The sequence below is a fragment of the Carassius auratus genome, chromosome 30 (assembly GCF_003368295.1).
Source record: "Carassius auratus strain Wakin chromosome 30, ASM336829v1, whole genome shotgun sequence".
In the NCBI taxonomy this organism is placed as follows: domain Eukaryota; kingdom Metazoa; phylum Chordata; class Actinopteri; order Cypriniformes; family Cyprinidae; genus Carassius; species Carassius auratus.
The window spans coordinates 10,939,447-10,951,741 of record NC_039272.1 but is presented as its reverse complement, the minus strand read 5'-3'; the positions used below and the strand labels follow the sequence as shown (position 1 = coordinate 10,951,741).

Below are 12,295 nucleotides of genomic sequence, written 5' to 3'. Positions count from 1 at the left end.
TGAGAAGCAGATGATGGAGGTAAAAAGTAATCCAATTAAGAATCTCCCGAGAGGGAGGTCAGCACAGGATTTTATCAGGGTTCAGAATAGGTCATTAAGCATTTATAACATTTCGGAAATGCAATTAGATGACTACGAGGGATGTTTCTTTTGGTTATTATCCTGTATCTTTCAACAGAATGACATGAGAAGCCCTTCAGTCTATGTGGCGAGGTGTTCTGATGTTCTCAAGCTGCTGGGGTAGAAAGACACCCATGCACAGCACGCTGCAGAGCCCAGTGATATGCAGTCTGGAGATTAGCAGCCCAGGGGTCACACTGATCTCCAGCAGCATGAGGAAAGGAACTGCTGTTACAGAGTTTCTGTACAGGTTTGATTGAATATACTGCTAACCTGCTAATCTCTGACAGACACATGGACAACCTTTCTTCCTCAACATTTCTTCCTGAAGGATTTTATTGTTTTCATTCCTAAGAGGAAAAAACGGAGAAGCACACATACTTCAGAATATCTTCTTTTGTGTCCAGCAGAAACATACAGCTACACTTTATATATATATATATATATATATATATATATATATATATATATATATATATATATATATATATATATATATATATATATATATGCATATATTTAAAAATACACATAGGAAAAAAATTATAATAATAATTTGCTAAAATACATTTATGTAAATATATTTTCTACCAATATATTATTTTATATAAACATACATTTTAAATAAATAGATTTTATTTTATAGAAATGTATATTTTTATATACATTTATAAATATATTTTTAAAGCATTTTAAAATATATATTTGAATCCTCTATATGTTTTAGTCCAGGGAACTGCATTTTCTTGCCCCACAAATACATTTATTATTTTGGTTTATGAAGGATGAAACTAAATGTATCTCCTATTTCAAAATGATATTTCATTGAGCTTCCCAGTTTGCAACATACATTATATATTTCAAATGTATTTTGGCAACAAGAAATACATTCTTTTTGTCCATATGGGGATAAAATAAACTCATAGAGGCTAAGAACAACTAAAGTGGGGGAGTAAATGACGACAGAATTTTCTCTTTTGGGTTAGCTATGCCTTTAACTAATGATTTGAAACAAACATTTTGAAGTACTTGACAGATTTCAACTTAGATAAATGTCTTAGATAAATGTCTTTTTCTTTTTCTTTTTTTTTTTATACGAATGGCTGACTCAAACTCAAGCAAACTGTAATCCATTAAAGAACAGATATATTACACGACAAGGCCACCAGCATGAAAATGGCATGGCATAAATCCAAAACAGCACACTGGCACTCTACACTTCCTCTCAGCCGAGGTATGCTAATTGCCTTCTAAACAAGCGTTGTAGCATTGTTTCGAGTGCTAGGTGAAGGATTTGCCTCTGAAAAAAATCTTTAATGTTCACTCTTCATCTGTCAAACCTATAAAAAGAGCAGGCCTGCCAGGCCCATTTACTGCTGCCAAAAATGATGCCTTGTCTCTGGCGTTTGGCATATTGCACCTGACAGGACCCAGGGCAAAGACCGAGAGCCAATTTCGGCTTCTTGGCAGGGCTGCAGCAAGAGTTCAATGTGGCCTTGCTGAAAGGTGAAAGACTGTAATAAAGAAGATGTGAGGTTTTAATATTAATGTTAGCAAGGGTGAAAATGGAGACGTAGGATCAGGTATGAACGATTGAGAGGGCACTCAGAGAGGCTATGAAACGAGATGGCGGCGAGGCCTAGAGATTGGAGAACTGTTCGCCTGCTGGGTCGTGCGGCTCTGAGTGTGAGCTGAGTGCTGAGGTCTTATTGACTGATTGAAGATTGTACAAAAATACACACATACTTCAATAATCTAATATGCTATAAATAAAAATAAAAAAATGTGTCTGAAATAGAAATGTGGTAAATTTGACATTAGTAGTTTTAGACATAGTTTAGACCATTATGTAAGGCTGTTAAAATGTATTATAATAATGTTCTGGGTTCAGTACAAGTTTAGCAACTAGAGTATTTTGTGGCAAAATGTTGACTACAAAAAAAAGAGCTTAATAGAGGCACTTACAATGGAAGTGAATGCAGAAACGTAAAACTTATATTTTTTTATAAAAGCAGTGTTAAAAATGATGTACTATCTGAGCTTTAAAGCTTTTAAATAATTTTTAGAAAAGTATTCATTTTATTCTTATTATGTATTTGCATTACTTGTGTGTTAATTGAGCTGTAAAGCTTTTAAATGATTTTACAGGAGTTTTACTTGTGTGTTATTACTTGTGAAATATTTGTATTGTGTATTACTTTCAGTAAAGCTTGTAAATCAAGTTTTACGTGTGTGTTATTACTTGTGTATTACTTGAGTATTATTTGAGCTTTAAAGCTTTGAAATGTAAATTTTAATCAGTGATTTTACAGTTAGTTTATGAAGTCGGTTATCTTGATGATAACGTTGTAAAACTGAAAATAAGTTAGCTCTCACATACCCCTTGTGGTAATACTTTAGAAGCAGTATTTTAATAAACAGCATACCACAAGTGTTCTCGATGGACCTTAACTTGAACTGAACCTGAACTATTTCTTTAACAAAACGATCAGATATGAATGTACGCTACCATCGCATAACCACTGAACGCTGTGCACTGCAGCACTGGAGTGATTCCGAGACGCTCTCTGATGCCTGCAATGCCCTTACGTTCAGAGTCTGAAGAAATCTTCCCCTATTGATTTCTTCTTTCTGCCTTCCTTTGACACAGGCAGACCTCCTGAGGGGAGTTTCCTCATGCCCAGGTGCCCCCCGTAGCTTTCTCAGGTCATGAATCATTCAAGGCATCATCTGCTGAATAGAGACCCAAGGCAACTGCAGCGCAAACATAGCACACGGGTTCGGAAGTGGGGTTGGCTCTGCTTTTAGGCACACAGAATAAATGTCTTAGAGGATATGTATGGTACAAATGCTTAAAAAAGACATGGCGTATCAGACTTCTGATCTTACACCCGAAACGTCTTTTAAAGGGAATATCTTTATAACTCCTGTCAAAAAAGGGATTTACACAAACCAAAAATGCTTTCAGTAAAACTGAATTCCTTCAAAGAGAACCCTGCAGGACGAGAAAAAAAAAAACATTCACACTAGGGCTGCACAATTTCTAATCGCGATTACAATTATAATAATACAATTATAATAACAATACACTATAATATACATTCATATTTTTGTCATAATCGGGTAGGCCTAATTCACACAAACAATCTAGCCTCAAATAACCTATTGTGGTTTCTCTTGGCTGGTCTCTCAACCTGGCCAAGGTTGTGTTAAACTGGTCTAAAGATGGCCAAGCTGGTTTAGCCTGCTGGTCTCCAGATGACATTTTTAATATATTAATATACTCAAAAACCTCCCACACTGGAGATATACGCAAATATCATATGAAATCATTATTACTGGTACTATATTATAGCAATAAAACACATTTATATATAGCTAGAAAAATGACATTATATAGCTGAGATATTTTTATTTCAAAGCACTGAAATTCATGAATAGAAAAAAAAAATAATTCTGCACTAAAACACTGAAACTATTAATATGACCTTTATATATATTTTATATATACACCCTACCATTCTTTTTAAGTTTCTTTCTTTTTTCCGGCAAGGATGAATTCAACTGACAGAACTGACAGTAACCACTTCTACATAAAAAAACAAAAACCTAATCTTTTTAAACTGATATGAAGAAGAAGAAAAAAACATGGATAATAAAAAGAAAGGTTTCTTGAGCACCAAATCAGAATATTAGGTTGATTTCTTAAAGATTGTGTGACACTGAAGACTAAAGTAATGGCAGCTTTGTCATCACAGTAACAAATTAAATTTTATAAGCTATTATAACAGATAACATTCATTTTAAATGTTTAACTGATCTGTTTTTTTTTTTGTTTTTTTTTTTTTATTAATGTAGCCTGGGAGTGCATGGAAATGATAGGATGGCCAGTAATTACAACTGATGATCAAACAATTGCACTTAAGTTCAAATTTTAGAAATGTTATTAGTACTATTAAAAAAGTTAACAAAAGCCAACAAAGCCCATGAAACGGTCAGGCATTTGCCCAAAAGACAGATCTATAATTATGACAATGATTACATGACGGTAATAAAACACACATATTTATGTTGCAGGTGTTCCCTTATGTTAAGACAGACTGATTCAGAAGGCCCTTATGGGGCCATTTCAGCCATTATGACTTGCCCTTTTAAAAGGGAGCAGCAGAAAATGCATGTGACACTTGGGCATTGCATAAGCAATCAAAAAAGAAAAAGCCAAAAATACCACACTCCAAGATGTCACTGCCCAGACTAGGCCTGTTGGAAATAAGCTCAACACCGTTGGCAGACTTAAAAAAGATGCTCGCCCACACGCACACACACACACACACACACACACACACAAACACACAGACTGCAGCAGCTCTGTGCATATGCAGGAATCCCCTCTCTGCCTCTCTTAGAGCTTGATGTAAATGGGCCTCTGGTGCGTTGATAATAATTAATGATAATAAGAGGAATGATGGATGACGTTGTTACTGCGCTAGCAGACACAGCAGAAAAGTTTTCTGCTTTTTTTTTCCTCCCTGTGACTTGTTCCTCTCCTCTCGGCATCCAAACTATCCGTCCGCAATTTTATCTGTCAGGCCTCAGTTGCGCAAACAGGCTCCTCAGCACACCAGCCGCTCTGGATGGCCACAGGCAAAGCAGCTGTCAGCCTCACTCTCTCGCTTTCGTCTCTCTCCATTTCTCTCTCCTGTCCTTGTCACCTTCTCAGCATTCATATTTACGCTCCCTCTTGCTTCCTCTTTCACTGTTTCAGAGTAAATATACAGTATGGCTCATAGACATCCTAATGAAAAATGTGACAGGAACTGGTTTTAACATAGGCTCATTGGAAACACATGCCACTTCCGACATTTTCGCAAAAACGAATGCATAGAAATTAATTGCAGTTTCATTGCAACTTATTCCTTTCAACACTAATTATGATTACAAGAGCAAATTATTGATTAATTAACACATCTTTTTATGTCCTTCCTAGCAAAATACAATATTTTGACCCCACATAACACTGACATTCACATTTTGGCATTCGCATTGTTGTAGCCAGCTCAATTTAACAAATTTTGGCATTTAGTAAACTTGCTCAGTAGCTCATCCGGTATAGCATTTCCCTTGTGATTGCCTTGCGAGTCTTGTGAAACATGAGTTACAATAAAAGACAGCAAAGACTTGTAGAGGAAATCTAAATGGCATAAATACTTCAGCAGTTTTAACTCATGTTTGCCTTTGTTTACACTATCAGTTAGGTTTAGGATATAGAGTTTATATCATTTTCAAATGCAAAAGTCTCAATTCAAAAGATTCAATGCAATAAAGCATTGCCAGAATCACATTCATCTGTTTCGAAGCCATTCACAAGACATTTCACTTTAAAAGTGACACATAATGTGCATCAAAGTTTGGATGGTGAGATGAGTGGAATTTCTGCATTTTTTCAGAAATGTCTCCACAGACATGTTTTGCAAATGAGCTTGGGTTGCCTGGTTCATATTCCTACTTCATTAAAGGATTAATTGACCCCAAAATTAAATATATTTACTTACTCGTGTTGTTCAAGCCTGCATGACTTTCCTTCTCAAGTGGAAAACAAAAGCAGTCATGTTAAAGAATGTTTTTGTCACATACAATAGGTCAATGTTTCAAAATGTCTTCTTAAAGGAGAAAGTGAGTCACACAGGTTTGGAAAGACATGAGGGTTGGTAAATGATGACTTTTTCTGGTGGGTAAACTATCACTTTAATAATCACACAAACTCCGTCATGTCCTTCTCTCTTATGCAGAACAAAAGCAGGTGTTTATTCCCCACCAAGAGTAGCACAAGTTCCCAGAGGAAACTTTCGTTTGGCTGGTGCTGGATTACATTTGGATACATGCTCCTAATGGCCCTGATCTCTCCTAATTCCCATCAATCCTTCTCATCTGAAACACAAAGAACTGAAAGAGAAATGAAAAAATCCAGCTTATGCGAATTGGAAATTCGGTATGCGCTGATTTTTCTGTACAACAGAAAGGCGAAGCAGCTCGTTAACGATTTTCAATGTTTTTGTTTTCTCTCTAAGCCGCTGAACTCAACACATTCTGTAATCAAGAACAGCCTTTCGAAATCGAAAAGAGAAGTTCCCTCTTCAGACGGTTCCGCTAATTAATGTTTGCTTGAGGATGAGAGAAATGTGTCGCGGTAACCTTTCACAGCAAGCCGCGTGAATTGGAGGATATAGTGTCATGGGGTGTGAGAGTGTGATTGTAAAAAAGAAGGCAGAAGAGATCCTGATGAGGGATAGAGAGCTATTTCCCCCTGGTAGCAGTTGGTGACTCAGTAAGGGAACGGATGTGCTGAGCCGAGTGCAATTAGCAAAGTGCCCCTAATGCCAAAATCACACAGAGACGAGCAGAGGATGACAGACCAGCCCTCTGGAGTAGAACACAAGCCTCGGTGTGGTGTACATCGCACCGTATGTCTCCTCATTCCAACAACAGAGAGGAGTATTGCTGGTTTAAATTGACTAAAGCTGCTGGATCAGAAGGTGGCACTCAAAACAAATGCAATCTGATAAGGCCATCCTCCTCTCTACTCAATGTGTTTTATGTTGGTGTTATGCTCAAAAGCATTAAGAATCACTTCAGCTGTCACTTGCACAAGTGCAGTCAGTGTCAGTTAATGGATAGCTTTATAATATATTTAGTTTTCGACTGTTTTTTGTGATCCTTAAAGTGAATCATGGCAAAGATAGTATGGCAGTAATAAATGACAAACAGGGCATCTGATGCAAATATAATAAAGTCCAAGTCATAAAACTGTCATCTTCACCAATAGGCTAAATCTGAGAACATCTTTGGCTTCATCAATTACTTGCTGCATTTCCTCAGTCATACCATGGAGTGTTTTTATCCTCTCTCTGAATATATATGTGTGTGTGTGTGTGTGTGTGTGTCCACACACACAGGAAAGAAGAACTGTGTCTTGAATTATCCCATGATGATGATTCATTCATAATGACTCATCCTTGCTAAATAGTATTGGAAAAGATGAATTGGGGACCCTGGAGAATGTGTTGGTTTTAATTCCTGATTTTGTTCTGCACATTTTCAGCAAACAGCAGTCCACCGTGACTAAAAGGTTATGACAGCATTCTTACACATTTTCCATTTCAAAATGTACATGTTCAGATGTTGCCTGTAACCTTTCAGTAGATTTCCAGATCATATTTAACATAAATAGTTTATACAGCAGTATTTTCATCTTTATATTTGGTGTAAAGGACAGTCTCCTGTAAAATATTTGTATTTTCTCAGGGTTTTTTCATTGATTTTCTCAAAGTGACAACATACAGAGCCCCTGAAATGAAAATAAAATAAAATAAAAAGACTTCTGCATGAACACAAGAAATGTTTCTGTGCCCTCGAGAAACTACTCATATGCACATGGGAATGTTTTGCATGCTTACGCATTACAGTTTCTAGTTTTATATAACATATTTCCTTTGTGCATCACTGCCATCTTACTATGAATAAAACGAGAGCATGGATGCACATTAATTAATTAAGATCTATTTGCTCAAAATGTGGCTTTCCTTATGTTAATACCTCTAATATCAAGAACTAATGTCCAATTTAACACATCCTCTGTGGGGAGTGGAGAAACCATGACATGAAATGAGATGATGGCATAACATGACTGTGTCCATTGTCCTATTTTCCAAGTTCAAGGGTCTATAAAAAAGACTGGTATTGTTAAAAAAAGTGTTCAAAACATGGCTTTCATTTAGGGCACTATGTCATATTCCAAGGCCTTAGGTCTCTTTAACACATACTCTGCGGCCAAGAAACCACAGTGCGAAGTGGGCTGATGGCTCAATACTGTAGGTGGCTCAGAGTGCATTGTCCTATATGCATGTATTCTATTTAATGTTTCTTTTTTATGCGCACATAAAAGTCTGTATATATTTTTTTCTTTTTGCAAAGGTCCTTGAGGCTATGTAATATGGTGCTAAGAATATCATTAGAAGAAAACCAAAATGTTCAAAACATGCATTTTCATAATTAAAAAGTTCACATTGGATTCATTCAGACATGTTTGACAATCACTACAGAAACAATAAACAGCTGCCAGGAAAACACACTTTTAGCATGATACATTTATTTTCATTGAATTCTTCATTTTCCATTATAAAAATTAAATAAGGGCAAAAGTCAAAATAAGAAATGCAAATATTTTTTCATGCTCTGCTTTCTTTTTTCCTAACCACATAGGAACCATGATATGAGCAAAAATAATAATCTACATTATGACATGTAAATACAGTAACTTTTCTTCCGTTTTTGAATATTATATGCGACAAATAGCATTATAGTAAATACATATAAATATATATATATATATATATATATATATATATATATATATATATATATATATATATATATATATATATATATATATATATATATATATATAGTACAGACCTTTTATAAAAGTTTGGACACACCTTCTCATTCAAAGAGTTTTCTTTATTTTCATGACTGAAAATAGTAGAGTCACACTGATATATATATATATATATATATATATATATATATATATATATTAATTAATTCAACATTATCAGGTCAAAGGCAATGTGCAAATACATAGGAAACTAAATCTAAAATTAACAGGTCTAATATAGTATCTTTAGTTTAAAAAATATATATTACATTGGATACACCAGCGCAGTTGATTTTAAGTGTCAGATCAGGTAGAAATGGCCCTTATCCCTTTAACAAGCCTCTCAACCAGTGGTGCACATTTTGAGTCCTGTTGTACTGAACTTAACCTGATTAAATCATCTCTACCATCTTTATGCTGTTAAGCACACAACATATTAGTTATCACTGCATTTTTCAAGAATATATACATTTCAAGATGGTTTTAAGCACTCACACTCACAGTTTCACTCACAGTGAAACACAAAATGTGTGACCATTTTCATACATCTTTCTTAGGAAATTCTATTTGTATGCAACATCATTTCAAAGACCTTGTTTTGTTTTTTGTCTAGCTGTGCCAATTAACAACTGCACATTGTGCTCTTACATTCAAGATTACTGCTGTTCTTCTAGCTATTTCTCTGGCAAATCAAGAAGAATTTTATATTAAGAATCCATTACATAAAAGGCAACACACCTAAGGACATCATTCTCAATAAAGGGAGAAGCCACAAGGTTGCCCCAATCATAAGATCTTGAGGAACATGGAGAGAAGCTAGAAGCCTTCCATGTGTAAAAATCTCAAGAGTTCATCCAGGGCTTCATATTTTATTTATAAACATTTTTTTTCCACATCTTCAACACTGACTGTAAAATTTTCCCACAATTTGGATGCACACTTAACTCAACCATCCGAAGAACTTTTTGACAGTGCTCAACAATTTAGACATCACAAAAGCAAACTTCCATTAGTTACCGGAGACTTTGAGATTAGCAGCCTGGTGCGGCGCATATTGAATTATGCGATGGCATCACATCAATCAGAGAGCAGTGACGCGCATTCATCGGACTGAGCAAAGTAATGAAGCCCTAAATCTCCTTGCGGGTTTGTTGTGGTGCCGTTCATCTTGCAGTGTTTTAATTGATTTCGGACTTGCTTGTGACTAAAGGTGATATATGCGTTACTGGATGGGGATGGATGATGAAACCAATGTATGCACTGTGTTATGCAGGACTGTAAAGCAAAGAAGTGGAGAATTTATGGAATATTGAGTGCTTAGAAGAAGCCCTATAATGTAAGGAATTATTATTATTAATTATTAATATTATTTCAAATTCATAAAAATGTTAGTAGTCACTGTCAATATACTATAAGGCCTTACACAAAAGAACTGAAGAGACATTTGTAATTTTGTATATCTGATACGTACAGTACAGTAAAGCCATTGGTTTACTCAAAAATTTCCTATGGGTTTTTAGAATACTAGTTCTGATTTAAATAAAATAACTCATAGCATATCTGTGGTTAACATCACTTAATCAGACATAAAATGACACAAAGTCATACACTTAATTCATTTTGAAAATGTATTTCTTTATTTTTCTTTCTTATCGACAGCTTTTTCATGGCAATATCAAAGTATTTTTAAACAAACAATAGACAAATAGGCTTCTTACAACATAGCAATGACAAAAAAACTGAAACAACAGAAAACTATTTTCACCTGCAGATGAACATCCTTCAATATTATTTGTTTAATTAACAACTTTTAGTTTTTTACACTATTTTAGCTCTCTCCAAATATGGTTAACCACAGACATTTGACTATATTTTACCCTTTTGTAAGTAGCTTTGGATAAAAGCATCTGCTAAATACCTAAATTTAAAACCCAGTAGGAAATTCCCAACCCAAATTAGCTGGTTTGGCCAACACACTGACATCACAACTAAGCTATTGGCTTCACAACAAGAATACATCTTAATTGGTGATTCAACATATAAACTAAAGTTGCTGGTTCAGATGAGCCAGTGCTGCCTCAACAGCGCTTGTCATCCTCGTGTTAAAGTGAGTTCGACTCAATAATAACACACCACCTACTTACACAGTAAATGTGAGTGTTAAGTAATGTACTACCACTTCCCTTCACGGGTCACATCTCAGCATAATGGGATCTCACAGGCATGCTTCGTTTTAACATAAAAGTCACTCTCATGCACAAAATACTACAACGGATTGTTACACACAAACACACATTGTCCATAGATAGATAGATAGATAGATAGATAGATAGATAGATAGATAGATAGATAGATAGATAGATAGATAGATAGATAGATAGATAGATAGATAGATAGATAGATTGATTGATAGATTGATAGATAGATTGATAGATATGTATTGACTGTAACAGCTAAAAAACGAAGGGACTGAGTATCAGATCAAACCCAGTCAAAATATTAAGAGTGTGTGAAAGCGACAGTCAGATTCCAGACTGAACAACAGAGACAGAGACAGAATCAGTAGGCTAGGAAACTCTTCTCTCACACACTGAGTCTCAGCCCAGCTCTTTGTCTACGTCTGTCACATTGAACTGTTTTCTTTGGTGTGCTCTGACTCGGTCTTCCATGAGACTGGACGGCTCATTGGTCTTGCTTCTTTGTGCTAACCTCAGACCATCACTCCGTTCCTGCCGCTTGTCAATAATGTGATCAATGCGAGCACGCATCCAAGTCCTGTGACTGGCGTATCTCCTTGCAACGCATGATTTGGTGCCCTGTTAATCAAGTCATGTTTATGAATTGCTCATGAATTATGATTCTTGTCTCCAGTAAGTAAAGAAGACAAATAATAAAAAGGTATTCACAGGAGGAAAACAAAAACATGTTCCACTATGTATGTGTGTGTGTGTGTGTGTGTGTGTGTGTTAGAAGGTTCATAACACGTTTTCGACCACCTTGCAATCGAAAAATAAGAAAATAAATAAACAATTCAGATAGAAATTACATGAATTGTAAGTTGATAAAAATATATAATAATATAATAATTATTATTATTTTAACCTTTTTTTTTTTTTCAAACAAACAACAGCACCTTGTAACTTTCCCAAAACGCACCAGCAAATATTCAATAATATAGCTACTATTTGGGTTTGTGTGCTGTTCTTAATCATACTATCATCTTCGTCTAACGGGATGGAGTAAAGAAAGATAGAGCACAAAAGAAACGAACACCACAGTGCCTGTTATTCCTAAGAACAGCAAGAGATGTGAAGTCAGTGTCGGAGCTCAAGTAGAGCTGACACTAAAGCAAGCACAGCATCCATCAGATACGCTTTCAGACACAGCAGCGCAGGTATTGTCTTGCTCTGGCAGCCAGATTAACTTCTTTATCGATGCGATCACAAACGCATCTCGAGACAAGACAAGAAACAACTCGGCGCTCTTGCGCTATCAAGCGTTTGATGACTAGAGGTAAGTCTCGAGACTTACACGCTGACATTAAAAAGCAATAACTGGATAATTGGCCAGCATATTTCCCGGAGGCAACGGATTCCGATATGGGAATCACGCGGAACTAAAACTGATTATTGGCTACAATAGAATAAAACTGAGTTAAAACGATATAGGCCAACGTACACTTGGGATACAAGGCAATAAAGTGCGGAACGTGATACATAATTACTTTGCTCTCAGTTTAGC

The 12,295-nt window shown here is 35.7% G+C and overlaps 1 protein-coding gene across 1 annotated transcript in view; it reads right to left on the bottom strand.

Moving 5' to 3' along the window:
• Positions 1-12,295, bottom strand: part of LOC113049199 (transmembrane protein 8B-like) — a 126,385-nt gene that overhangs the window by 113,437 nt on the left and 653 nt on the right. The window lies entirely within an intron of this gene.